General features: G+C 34.9%; 1 long non-coding RNA gene across 1 annotated transcript; it reads left to right on the top strand.

Annotated features, from left to right (window-relative positions):
* The first annotated feature begins 4,531 nt into the window (after positions 1 to 4,531).
* Positions 4,532 to 8,018, top strand: LOC149484991 (uncharacterized). The gene is made up of 2 exons (XR_016316155.1): positions 4,532 to 5,112; positions 5,144 to 8,018. It is a non-coding gene; the product is annotated as an uncharacterized LOC149484991 (long non-coding RNA).
* The last annotated feature ends 4,415 nt before the right edge of the window (positions 8,019 to 12,433 follow it).

The following is a 12,433-nucleotide window of genomic DNA, read 5'->3' as shown; positions in this document are numbered from 1 at the left end:
ATAATGGCATTTATTATCCGTGAGTGGCATGCCGACGTCTCACCGAAAGAAGTTAATTACGAGACATGCCATGCCATTGCCTTTTGTGTCATTAAGGACATAACTACACTGCTTTAAGATAACTGTGTTATAATTTTAGTGGAATATAGGAATTGTTATAAGCAAAACCTGGAGAATAACCTGGCACGTCGAGAATTTCCATAAGGTTGTAGATGCAGTTATGCAATATAATCTTTAATTTTATGTACCTGAATCTCTGACTTTAATTTTAAATACAATAAAGATCACATTTCTAAAAAAAATATCGCGCGGTTATCCTTGATATAGTTGCAAGTTGTAACCGGTAAATTAAAAGTAAAAAATACTATATCATAACTGAAATCATTCAATAATTTTACTTTAAATTAATAAGCTTAATTACAAGCATTAATTAACGTGACATTAAATGAAATACCATAATCAAAAGCGTTTCATTCCTCTGTGTAATTAGCGAATAATTAAGAATGCCTTGGGATTCAAAGTGGTGCAAGTTATACATATTCTTCGTATATTAAACGGATTCATTTGTCATTCGACGTCGATATAAAATTGCTGTAATTATCATCGCAATGCGGTACGCTCGGTGTGTTATTTTAACAATTAGCTGTGACGATTCCTGGGATTCTTTATATGGTATCTGTAACTGATTGTACATGCGTTGAAATTTTGTTTAATAAGACGAGCTTTTAGGCTCTATATTATGCTAATTATAAGAAGATACTAAGTAGGTATTCCTCAGTTTACTACTGGAAATAATCCTGTCCCAGAGCTGACTTTTGTTTCTATTTTTAATCAGTCAGCAATTTGTATGATATTGCAGTGTTTTTACTACATTTATAAGTCGCATTTTACATTTCGTCTCCATCGATAGTTATTTGCTTACAGAAAATATTTCTTGTTCTTTTTGTTTTTGTTAGTTTTTATAGTCTATACTAAAAATAACTTTGACATCAATCTGTAATTTGTATTTTTAGTTGAAAGCTACATTATTCCTGAGTGACATGAGTTTTTTGTTTATATCCCGAGTCAGCCAGAGTGGAACGAGGGCGACTCATAAATATATGTATTTTTCTAGAAATAAATGTTTTTTCTTTTTTTCTTTCTTTCAAATAAAAGATCATTTTAGTATGAATTTAAATGACGAGACTGTGTATCGTAGTGCTGTAGAACTTTTAACAGCTGCGATCTCATAGCTTTTACGACTAGAACATAATCGTTAAACTTTACTTCTGATAATTCAATTCTAATTGTAATGACATGCCTTATAGCGCGCATTTTTATTATGTCTGCCATTTACACCGGAGTTATGCACATTTTTTAAAACAAATAAGGCGATAATATGCAATTTAAAATTAATTACTTCGTTCTTAAAGTGTGGGTGCACACTTGTGGGCTATTTTATAAGTTTAAAGCGGATATTTATGGAGATTTTTTTGTGATGATTTATTATAATATATCAATAAAGCTTTGGTAATGCAGAGGTAACTCTACCTGTATAAATTAATAGAACAGGAGTTAAATTAATTATTTTTGGTTTAATTCAATGTCATGAGCACATTATTACTAAAAAGATAGTTGACCGTTAGATGTGCTATTTTTTGTAATTTTATTTTTAAGAAAATAGAGCTTATTTTTTGCCTTCTCTACTACTTTGTCAATTGTAGAACTTATTAAATTATTGTAGTTAGAAGTCCGACATAAACCAGGGTCCTTCTCATCTTAAGAATAATAATTATTTGGGCGTCTAACATTACCTATAGTTACGTCTCTGTTTTAATGTTAGTTTTATTTATTTATTTTTATTAAGAATTTCCAACAAAGAAAACATAATTTAAAAACTCTTAATACTAAAATTGCTTATCGTATAATAACAATATATGTTTCTTTACTTATAGGAAATTACAACAATCGTATATTTAAACGGATAACAATAGTTAGTTTAATGAAAAAATGAAAAAAATGAATTACAATTTCTGATGCAGGAATGTTTGCAATTAAGTATACACCAAAAAAAGTTAAATAATAATTTAAATGCTGCATCCAAAGTAGATCCAAAACAAAATTTGCAATAATATCGTTTTTACTAATATTGCTTATTAAAAAACTAATGATTTTTATCGATAAACTAAAAAGACTTGGAAACAGAGGCTCTATATTTGGCCCCCATACGTTATAGTTACGTGTCGTTTATAAAGAACTATTTATCGATAAACCATATTTAATGATCACTGACGGATTCTCGCACGAGTACACGGTCGCTAGAAAATGTCGGCGTTCCCACGTCAAGTATTTTGATTGATTTGATTACTGTAATTGTGTTTTCTTGTGTTAAACGCGATGTTATTCTTGTTGAAAATTTCTGACTTTTAAGGGGTTTAAAACACGTACACTATGAATATCTATAGGTACTTAATATTACAAAGCTAAAGAGTTTGTTTGTTAGTTTGTTTGAACGTGCTAATCTCAACTACAACGGAACTACTGTTCCGATTTGAAAAATTCTTTTGGTGTTAGATATTCTCATTCATCGAGGAAGGCTATAGGATATATTTATATATCATCACTCTAAGATCAACAGCTAAGACGCGCGGGTGAAACCGCGGAGCGCAGCTAGTAATAAATAATATGATGCAGTTACCATGAAAGGACTAAGTATGCTAGTGACCAAGCTCGCAATAGTGTATGTAGAGACGAGTGTTATACTTATTTTACCTGTGTTTTCCAGCATCTCTTTTAAATAGTTTAAAATTAATCTATCTAATGTCATTGAAGGTAGATATTCAATTTGTAATTACATTTTTATTAATCCTAAGTAAGTATGTAGTAATTATAATTTACACAAAGTAGCGGTTATATGATTACTATTAGAAGAACATACAAAGTAGGAATATTGTTTTTTCCATGGTATCAGGGTACTGAATATGTATGTCGGAGACGGTCAATAGCGCGGATGTAAAACGACTCTAAGCACGAGTTCCGGGAGGTGGCAGCACAGTGAAGTTGGCGGCTTACTTCATGCTTGTACCGGGTCGAGCCCGTGAAGGCTCGCCCTCGGGACGGCACTTCACATTCGAACATCGAAGAGTTCGGATCTTCCACTACTAGGAACTGTTAACCTTTTCTTTGCTAGTGTTTAATTTAAATGTGTAACGTAACGGTTATTAAAGTGATTGTATTGTATGGTAATACTGACATGATTAAAAAGAGCAACTATGGAGTTTCTTGCCGGTTCTTCTCTGTAGATACTGCTTTCCGAACCGGTGGTAAATAAAGAAATGATTGAGTTTGAGGTGTTTCTTTGCTCGATTACCCAACGCAACGCCCACAGCATGAAAATAGATTCACAATCTACATCTTGCTCCGACATCAGAATTGGGATCAAATCGAGCAAATGAGAAAACACGTGGCGATAACCTCGATACGATATACGATAACCTGATTAAAAGTCAAAGCGCCGCAACCACGTGGCACTTCGATCCAGTTTCAACGGGAACAGCAAGAAGTCGGAAGCCGTATCATCGAGAGCAGCGCCGTGTCATGTCGTGCACCGTGCCATCGCGTCGAGCATCCGGCTTCGAGCATCATGCGTCGAGCGTCGAGCATCATGCGTCGAGCGTCATGCGTTGCGCCATGTGGTGCATTACGCATCCATACTGAGCGCCGCGGCACCAAGCTGGGCTCCGCGACACCACGCCAGGTGTTGCACATCCACGCCAGGCACTGCAATACCACGCCGGGCGTCGCGCTACCATCACTACCATCAGCACGTCGAGCCTGAGATCACCTGAACCAGAGCGACGTGTCGACGTGTCGTGCAACTATCCTTCAATCTCATACCAAACCGGTCAGTAGATAACATTCCACTTTGAGTGTACAGTTAGATAAAGAAAGTAGGTTTTCAAAATGTAGTAACTTATTCGAAAGAAAAAGAATTTTTTTGCCAAAAACATGAGTTACAAAATTTATTTTAAAATTAATTGAGGAAAATGGTCACAACCTCGGCAAAATGCTGCACAAAAACAGTGCTGATTTACAGGTTGTACCGAATGTAATGATTACAGATTTTGTTCAAAGTTGTATCCTACAAGACCAGTGTATAGTTTAATCTTATTGCATTACATTTAACTCAACTTATTTACGCAGTGTTGTTATTATTAGGTCGTGCGATATTGCTTTACGGTTTTGTAGTTAGTTAAAACTTATTCCATTACATTCAGCCCATCTTAGTTACGCAGTGATAAATTAACAGTACCTATTTCACTTATTCAGGGACGGGTTTACTTTAGTAGGTAATTCACGTAATTTAAAAAAAATATTAACACTAACAAAGAAAGCACATTAATTGGTACACTGCATCCAGATCCTTCAATCGAACGTAAACGATAAACATTCACTTGTCCGTGTATCAGAACAAAAACAGTATGCGAATTACTTTCAAATTAGTTTTCTAACTACCCGCGTTAGTTTCTTGACTACCCGCATTAATTTCTTGAACTACCTGCGTTAGTTTTTATTTAGGCTATACCCTTGACAAATAGCAATTAATTGCTACACAAAGGTAGCCTTATTGTTATTCGAATAAAAACGAAAAGTAATGCGTTAACTAGTGCATCGAAGGTTTAATAAACTTTTCGTATGTTTTATTTAAGGTGACATTTGAGGTCATTTCTTTAAAAAAAAAAATAATAATAATAAAGTTGTGAACAATTCACAGTATGCAGTTTTTACAATATGCAGTTTTATGAAATGTTACAGATTTAGTTTTATCGAATAAAAGGTAAATCGAGGCATTTAGTTTTGAATTTTTACAGAGAATTTATTAGGTCCTTATTTAGGCAGTTCATAATACAATGTGAAATGTCGCAGATGATTAGCGTGTTCAAATAAACAGCTGGCCTAAGATAAATGTTATGATTGGAATACGGGTCTGGATTTAGTTTCAGTACGTAACTTGATTGCTTTAAAATTATTTTAACTATCTCATCGACGTTTGGGTCCGTTCAATGTTAAGATATTAAGACTGTTGAAAATAATCTTAAGGTTAATAGCGCCTTTACAGTTTAGGTACATACTGTCGTCAGATAATGTCTGTTTAATTGAATAGAGAAAAGAAAAACCCATCCAGGTTTTCTGAAGGTTTTTGAAGTGAAACTTCTTTATCGGGGTTGAAAAAAGAATTGTGTAACATTTTTTTTCGTTACGCGTGACATTTTTCCGTTACGCACCATTTTTTTCTTATCCCTATCACGCGTGATTCGACATATTTCTGTAAAGTTCCATATAGTAAATTATTTTTTGAAAAATAAGGTCATAAAGAAGTTTCATTTCTTACGTGTGTACACGTACGCGTAGTACACGCACACATTTTTGTTTGTTTTTTTAGCTTCAAATAAGTCCTAAACGTGGAGTATTCGATAGTACCTAATCGATTTACATTGTGTGCATTTAATGTAATTTCTTGATAATTTAGTTTTTGTGACTAGCTGCAGTTTGACATCAACTGAATACATCAATTAGGTTGTACAGTAGTTGTTGAGCAGTTCATTCTTATTACGTTGAAACTAAAATTTAGCTCAGCCCTTTTGCCGTTCGATATTAGATTCACAGATGAGTTTAAGCCTACACTTATTAATTGTTTTAAGTTGAGTTTTCAAAAGTAAATATACCGTTAAGAAATTTAGCCACATGTAAATTTGCCGATAAAAAAAAAAAGTTTTGAAGTGTTTCTCTAGTTTTTTTTTTGTAGGCAGATATTATGTTATCACATGATTACTTTAAATTCAAGTTGGTAAATATTCAGTTGGGAATAAGCTTTCACCACTTTTTGAGTGTTTTCTGCGGTTCAGTTACGAATTATTCGTTTTAAACTTTTTTAGATGTTATTTTTGTGCTGTTGTCACATTTGTTTGTCAATGATCATAACAACAAAATAAAACTGCTGTTAACATTTGAGCAAGCTGCACAGGCTAGCACAATGATAGATTTGGGAGGTATAGTTCAGTAGAGTTCTAGTTGAGTAGAGTTGTAGCATACTGATAGTTGTGTTGTCTCGTACGTTGTGAAGTAAATGTGTGTTGCGTGAAATAATATTGTGATGGTAATGTAGTTCATCGAAGGATTGTGGTGTTCTATCTGGCATGAGGTCCAGGATAGTAGATGTGTGTTCTGACCGGTCAGGAGGACCGGGGCAGTATGGTAACCCTGTAAGGTCAGTGTGGGCCGAGGCAGGATGGTAGTTATTTTGGTATCCCGGGATGAATTACCGTAGTAATTTAGTGTGAGAAATGGCGTACGGGGACGCATGATTGTCAGTATGGCTGTATAGAAGATACCTAGAGTTTTAATATTCGGTTGGATGAGTAATATTCAGTTCAGATAAGATTTCACTTTTTTTTTTTAACTGTTGAGCTATTGAAATACTAAACACCAATAATCACTTTGAGATGTTGTTTATACAATGTTCGGGTAACTTCACTTTGTTAATATACTGAGGATGCCTGAGGGCCAAGTACCACTTGAAGTTGATTAATGTTTGAAACTTGAGTTTGAGTTGAGTGATAGCGGTGAATCTTAGTTCGATTGGTCAGAGTGTGCCAGTAGTCATTTCGTAGCCGTAGTCCGTTGAAGTCGGTGTCTGCTATAAGGGGTTATGGCTGCTTATAGTAAACCGTGGATACGCGGTTTTATCGTAGTCCGTTGAAGTCGGCGTCTGCTATTAGGCGTATCGATAGCTGCTTGTAGTAAACCGTGGATACGCGGTATTACCGTAGTCCGTTGAAGTCGGTGTCTACTATTAGGAGTTATGGCGGCTTATAGTAAACCGTGGATACGCGGTATTACCGTAGTCCGTTGAAGCCGGCGTCTGCTATTAGGAGTACAGATAGCTGCTTATAGTAAACCGTGGATACGCGGTGCGCGGGTGACGCTGGCGGAGGTTGGGTCTTGTAGAGACCATTGGAATATGGGAGTCCGTGGGACTCGGCATTCGGAGGAATGCGTGTGGAACAAACATGAGGTTTGTTGTGGGGCTTAGTGAAAAGCCAGAGTTTGCATTCGGAGGAATGCGTGTGTGTTGTTGGGCTTAGTGAAAAGCCAGAGTTTGCATTCGGAGGAATGCGTGTGTGTTGTGGGGCTTAGTGAAAAGCCAGAGTTTGCATTCGGAGGAATGCGTGCGTGTTGTTGGGCTTAGTGAAAAGCCATAGTTGGCATTCGGTGGAATGCGTGTGTGATGATGGGCTTAGTGAAAAGCCAGAGTTGGCATTCGGTGGAATGCGTGTGTGATGATGGGCTTAGTGAAAAGCCACAGGCCTCGGATAAGATTCATGCTCTAGTTTTTCTTGTGATACTTTAATAATGATCTGCTGGTGACAATAGCAGTGAAAGTGGTAATTGGTCGCTTATGCGTTATTTTCTTTTAGTAGTAGTTCATAAATTTAATTGAAATGATCAGAATTCAATGTTTTATTATTTTAATCAGAATGGTTAATTTCAAAGGGTTGAAGTTGATCAGAGTTTAATTGTAAAAATTTGTCAGAATTGGCCGAAGAGCATGTACTGTGCGAGATGTTTTCTGTGTTACAGCACCCACAACACGAGGACGTGTTCAGCGCAGGATGGCCGTGTCGGAGACGGTCAATAGCGCGGATGTAAAACGACTCTAAGCACGAGTTCCGGGAGGTGGCAGCACAGTGAAGTTGGCGGCTTACTTCATGCTTGTACCGGGTCGAGCCCGTGAAGGCTCGCCCTCGGGACGGCACTTCACATTCGAACATCGAAGAGTTCGGATCTTCCACTACTAGGAACTGTTAACCTTTTCTTTGCTAGTGTTTAATTTAAATGTGTAACGTAACGGTTATTAAAGTGATTGTATTGTATGGTAATACTGACATGATTAAAAAGAGCAACTATGGAGTTTCTTGCCGGTTCTTCTCTGTAGATACTGCTTTCCGAACCGGTGGTAAATAAAGAAATGATTGAGTTTGAGGTGTTTCTTTGCTCGATTACCCAACGCAACGCCCACAGCATGAAAATAGATTCACAATCTACATCTTGCTCCGACATGTATATTATAAGTAAAATATTATGTTACTATAATGATGCATGGGACAGATGCATTGCACATCTGTTTCTTATCGATTTCACTTGTGAAGAAAGTGCTATTTTTCTCTACTACAATAAATACAATTTATTTATTAATTTATTTTATACAAAGGATAGCCAACAATTGTTAACATTAGTTATAGACATACAAGAAAAATACAATTTAACATATCAAGTGCAACAATTAATTATGGGCTAACACCAAAATCTATACTAATATTATAAAGCTGAAGAGTTTGTTTGTTTGTTTGTTTGAACGCACTAATCTCGGGAACTACTGGTCCGATTTGAAAAATTCTTTCTGTGTTAGATAGCCCATTTATCGAGGAAGGCTATAGGCTATATTTCATCACGCTACGGGCAACAGGAGTGGAGCCACGGGGGTGAAACCGCGCGGAGCAGCTAGTATAATATAAAGATATGATAAAATAAAAGTAGGTAATGTAAATGACTTGTAACTACCTAGTTAAAAATTTAAAATACAAATAGGCTTAGGCTTAGGGTTTAATTGGATATTGTATAACATACCTAGGTACATAATATTTATATTTTATTTAAACTGGTCCAATAATATATTCGAATTAAATCATAATAAACAAACAAATATCGAACCTTTATACTATAATTACAGATTATTATCAAGTCATTACAACCTAATCAACACTATTATCAACAATAATCTATAATCAAGAGTGTCCCTTCGTCCAGCATACTCACCACAACTCACCATGGAATCCTGATATTTCATGAATGTCAAAAAACTGTTCTGAAATAGTGCTAAATAGTGCCCAAAGGAAAAAAATAGTGCTCTTGTACTTGCGAAGTTATAGCCATAGTTCGATGAGTATGCTGGACGAAGGTTTCGCCCAGCATACTCACCTCCGTCCGGAGAATCTGTATACGCTTCAAACATAATTCATACTTCAAAAAATAGTTCCCAAATAGTGCCAAACGGTGCCCAAAAAGAAAAAACAGTGCTCGAATAACTTCGGAGTTATAGGCTTCGTTCAGTGAGTATGCTGGGCGTAGGTTCTACGCCCAGCATACTCACCTCAGTGCGCGAATATCGAACGAGCTATAGGTATAATTTACGTCTCAAAAAATTGTACTTGAAATAGTGCCCAATATCAGTCCAATTTTTGCTTGACTTTTGACTTAGAAAACCATTAAATTTTAATGTAAACTTCTACATACTAACGTAAAATGGGGTACAGTCGTCGACACATGTTTTTGGACAAAAATATTAAACTTTCTAATTGTAGACTTCATGTTATTGGAAATAATTATGGTATTTTCTCACATGTCAAAAACTTTCGATTAAATGCATTATATAAATAATAATAAATGAATGAAACTTTAAGCGTAAATGAAGTCTATTACTTCATTGCATTGTGTGTTTGTCTGAATAAAAACAGTCATTTGCAGCCAATAAAATTAATATCTTGAAAAATTGTAAAAAGGAAATTATACAGTTTCTTTTTGTATATATGTTGCAGGCAAAACTTATAACCAGTCAAAACTAGTACTGTGACATAGTTATACAAATTTTTAAAACTCTTTCCAATAGTTTCATCAATGAAAGGTTTAGCAATAAAAAACATTTTTAATTACTTACGTTATTTATTACTATTTAAAGGGCCAAAGTAATCAGAATTCTAGTTAACTAGTTCACAGCTTTTGTTAACATTCATAATATAATCAATGTAAATAGAAAAAATTGTAGTTTTAATATTGTATATAATATACATATAAAAAAATGTTCAGCGTTGCGGGCGCCGCGCGTCGTAAGCCCCATACCTATTGACCGTACGTGCATCCATTACTGCCACACTATATTGAACTTTATCACATGAGGAATACAGGTCAATTCCGTAAACGTTGTGGTACCGTCCTTGATCCGGAAAATGATTATTTTGAATAATTTTGTCAGTTGTAATGTAAGCATTAATAACAGCAACTTTATTTTTCATGCATGATTTACTTCATTTGATATCTTAATCCTTCAAGCGCCGTGATCTAGACAAATATATAAAATCATTGTTCCTAGCTACCGGGGTCCCATACGACGCGCGAAGGCTTAATCATATTATTATAAAGTATTATTAAAATAATGTGTAATTAATAATATTGCGATTCTAAAGTAAATACTCCCTTACATAGACAATATAACAAAACAAATAATTTACACAAGACAAAAATTGTTAGAAAGAAAGTTAATAATATTGTATTCGACTGTACTCAATGTAATGTATGTAGAAGTTTACAATCAAATTTAATGGTTTTCTAGGTCAAAAGTCAAGCAAAAATTGGACTGATATTGGGCACTATTTCAAGCACAATTTTTTGAGACGTAAATTGTTCCTATAGCTCGTTCGATATTCGCGCACTGAGGTGAGTATGCTGGGCGTAGAACCTACGCCCAGCATACTCACTGAACGAAGCCTGTAACTCCGAAGTTATTCGAGCACTGTTTTTTCTTTTTGGGCACCGTTTGGCACTATTTGGGAACTATTTTTTGAAGTATGAATTATGTTTGAAGCGTATACAGATTCTCCGGACGGAGGTGAGTATGCTGGGCGAAACCTTCGTCCAGCATACTCATCGAACTATGGCTATAACTTCGCAAGTACAAGAGCACTATTTTTTTCCTTTGGGCACTATTTAGCACTATTTCAGAACAGTTTTTTGACATTCATGAAATATCAGGATTCCATGGTGAGTTGTGGTGAGTATGCTGGACGAAGGGACACAATCAAGATATAAAACTTACAAGCCACTAATTCAACTAAACTAAATACATTATGTATTGCAGGATATTATTACGATATCTTTAACTTATGTTGTCAGAACTGTCACTCATAAATCTACCTCTTGGCGCTATAAATTCTAAGGGAATTGTGCAAAAACTACCTGATTTCTGATAAACAGTAACACGGACACACTGTTTTGTCGTTCACTGATATTCTTTAAAAGGCAAAGGGTAAACTGCTTTTTAGCCGACTGCGACGAAAGGAGCTTTTGGCACATAAGTGTCGAATACCTGATGATGGATTTATTCTTGTTAAATTTTAATTGTGTGAATTTTTTAGTCGAAACGCGCGAACTCTGTCTTCAATTTTTCTTCAATTGATTGGGATAACAAAATAAGGATTTAGAAAAGTGAAACTTTACATTATTTGAGTTATTATGAATACTAAGATCCCGTTTATTTAGATATATATTATATTTTAATTTTTTGTTACGCGACATTAATTACTAACCATCATTACTGATTACTAAATAGTTACATACTACGTATGCCATAATTATTTAAGTTCGAAGTGCCAAGACTATAATATTAATTAACATTTTTTTTTAGAAAAATAGAATTCTTTTGAATCGTATGTCAGTAGGGAAAAATCTTGAAACATAACTGCTGTAAACGTTGACACTAAAGCCTCGCTCACCACAACGATACATCGATTTATTATCGTTCCGATAAAATTATAATCGTTATTTATCGCTCGCCAACTCGTGTGCTTGAATTATTCATTACGTCTTGGAAAATTTACAATACGACCGCACGACAAGCTAGCGACAGGTTTGCGACACTTCGTCGTAATACATTGATGTTAAATGGACTTTGCAAAATATGCAAGTTTTAAAAAGTTATTAAAAAGATAAATAAACTATGTATATGCAAGTATTTAAGCTGGTAAACTTAATTTCAATTGATGCTGCAAATTTTGACATTCAATATAGCAACCAGCAATTATGAATTCATGAACACAAAATCTTTTTTCATATTTAACAGAAAACCAAAGAAAAATAAAAGATTAAGGTGGCAACACAACTAGATAGATTACATCGCGTGCCAATTAAGATGTCCGCCTGACGTGAACACGGCTCCACCTAACGGACAAGTGTCTTATCACCTTAAAGGGAAATGCTAATCAACAATTTGCACACTTTTTATTAACTATTAGCTTCTGTCTGCGAGTTTAATTGGCGATGACGGATAAAAAGGGATAATGTTTATTTATTAAGCCAATTATGAGTACGTTTTAGGGCAGTTGTTTGCGTTTCAATTCATTTCACTTGCAATAGTGCAAGGAATTTTATGATTGCCGTATTGATATTTTAAATGCAGATTTTACCACCCCAAGACTATAATCTTGATATATTCGTAGAATACATTTTTTTATGAAAATTAAGAGCATAACAAAAAATGTTTTAATCTAAAATCGGTATATTCATGATCTGCCATATTTAAATGTTAATATGTAATACGTTAATAGATAACGTAAAAGTTAAG

This window comes from Colias philodice, chromosome 10 (genome assembly GCF_061535455.1).
Source record: "Colias philodice isolate Cphi_HAF_F1 chromosome 10, ilColPhil1 Martin Lab GWU primary, whole genome shotgun sequence".
NCBI classification, from domain to species: domain Eukaryota; kingdom Metazoa; phylum Arthropoda; class Insecta; order Lepidoptera; family Pieridae; genus Colias; species Colias philodice.
This window is presented reverse-complemented; position numbering and strand designations above follow the sequence as displayed.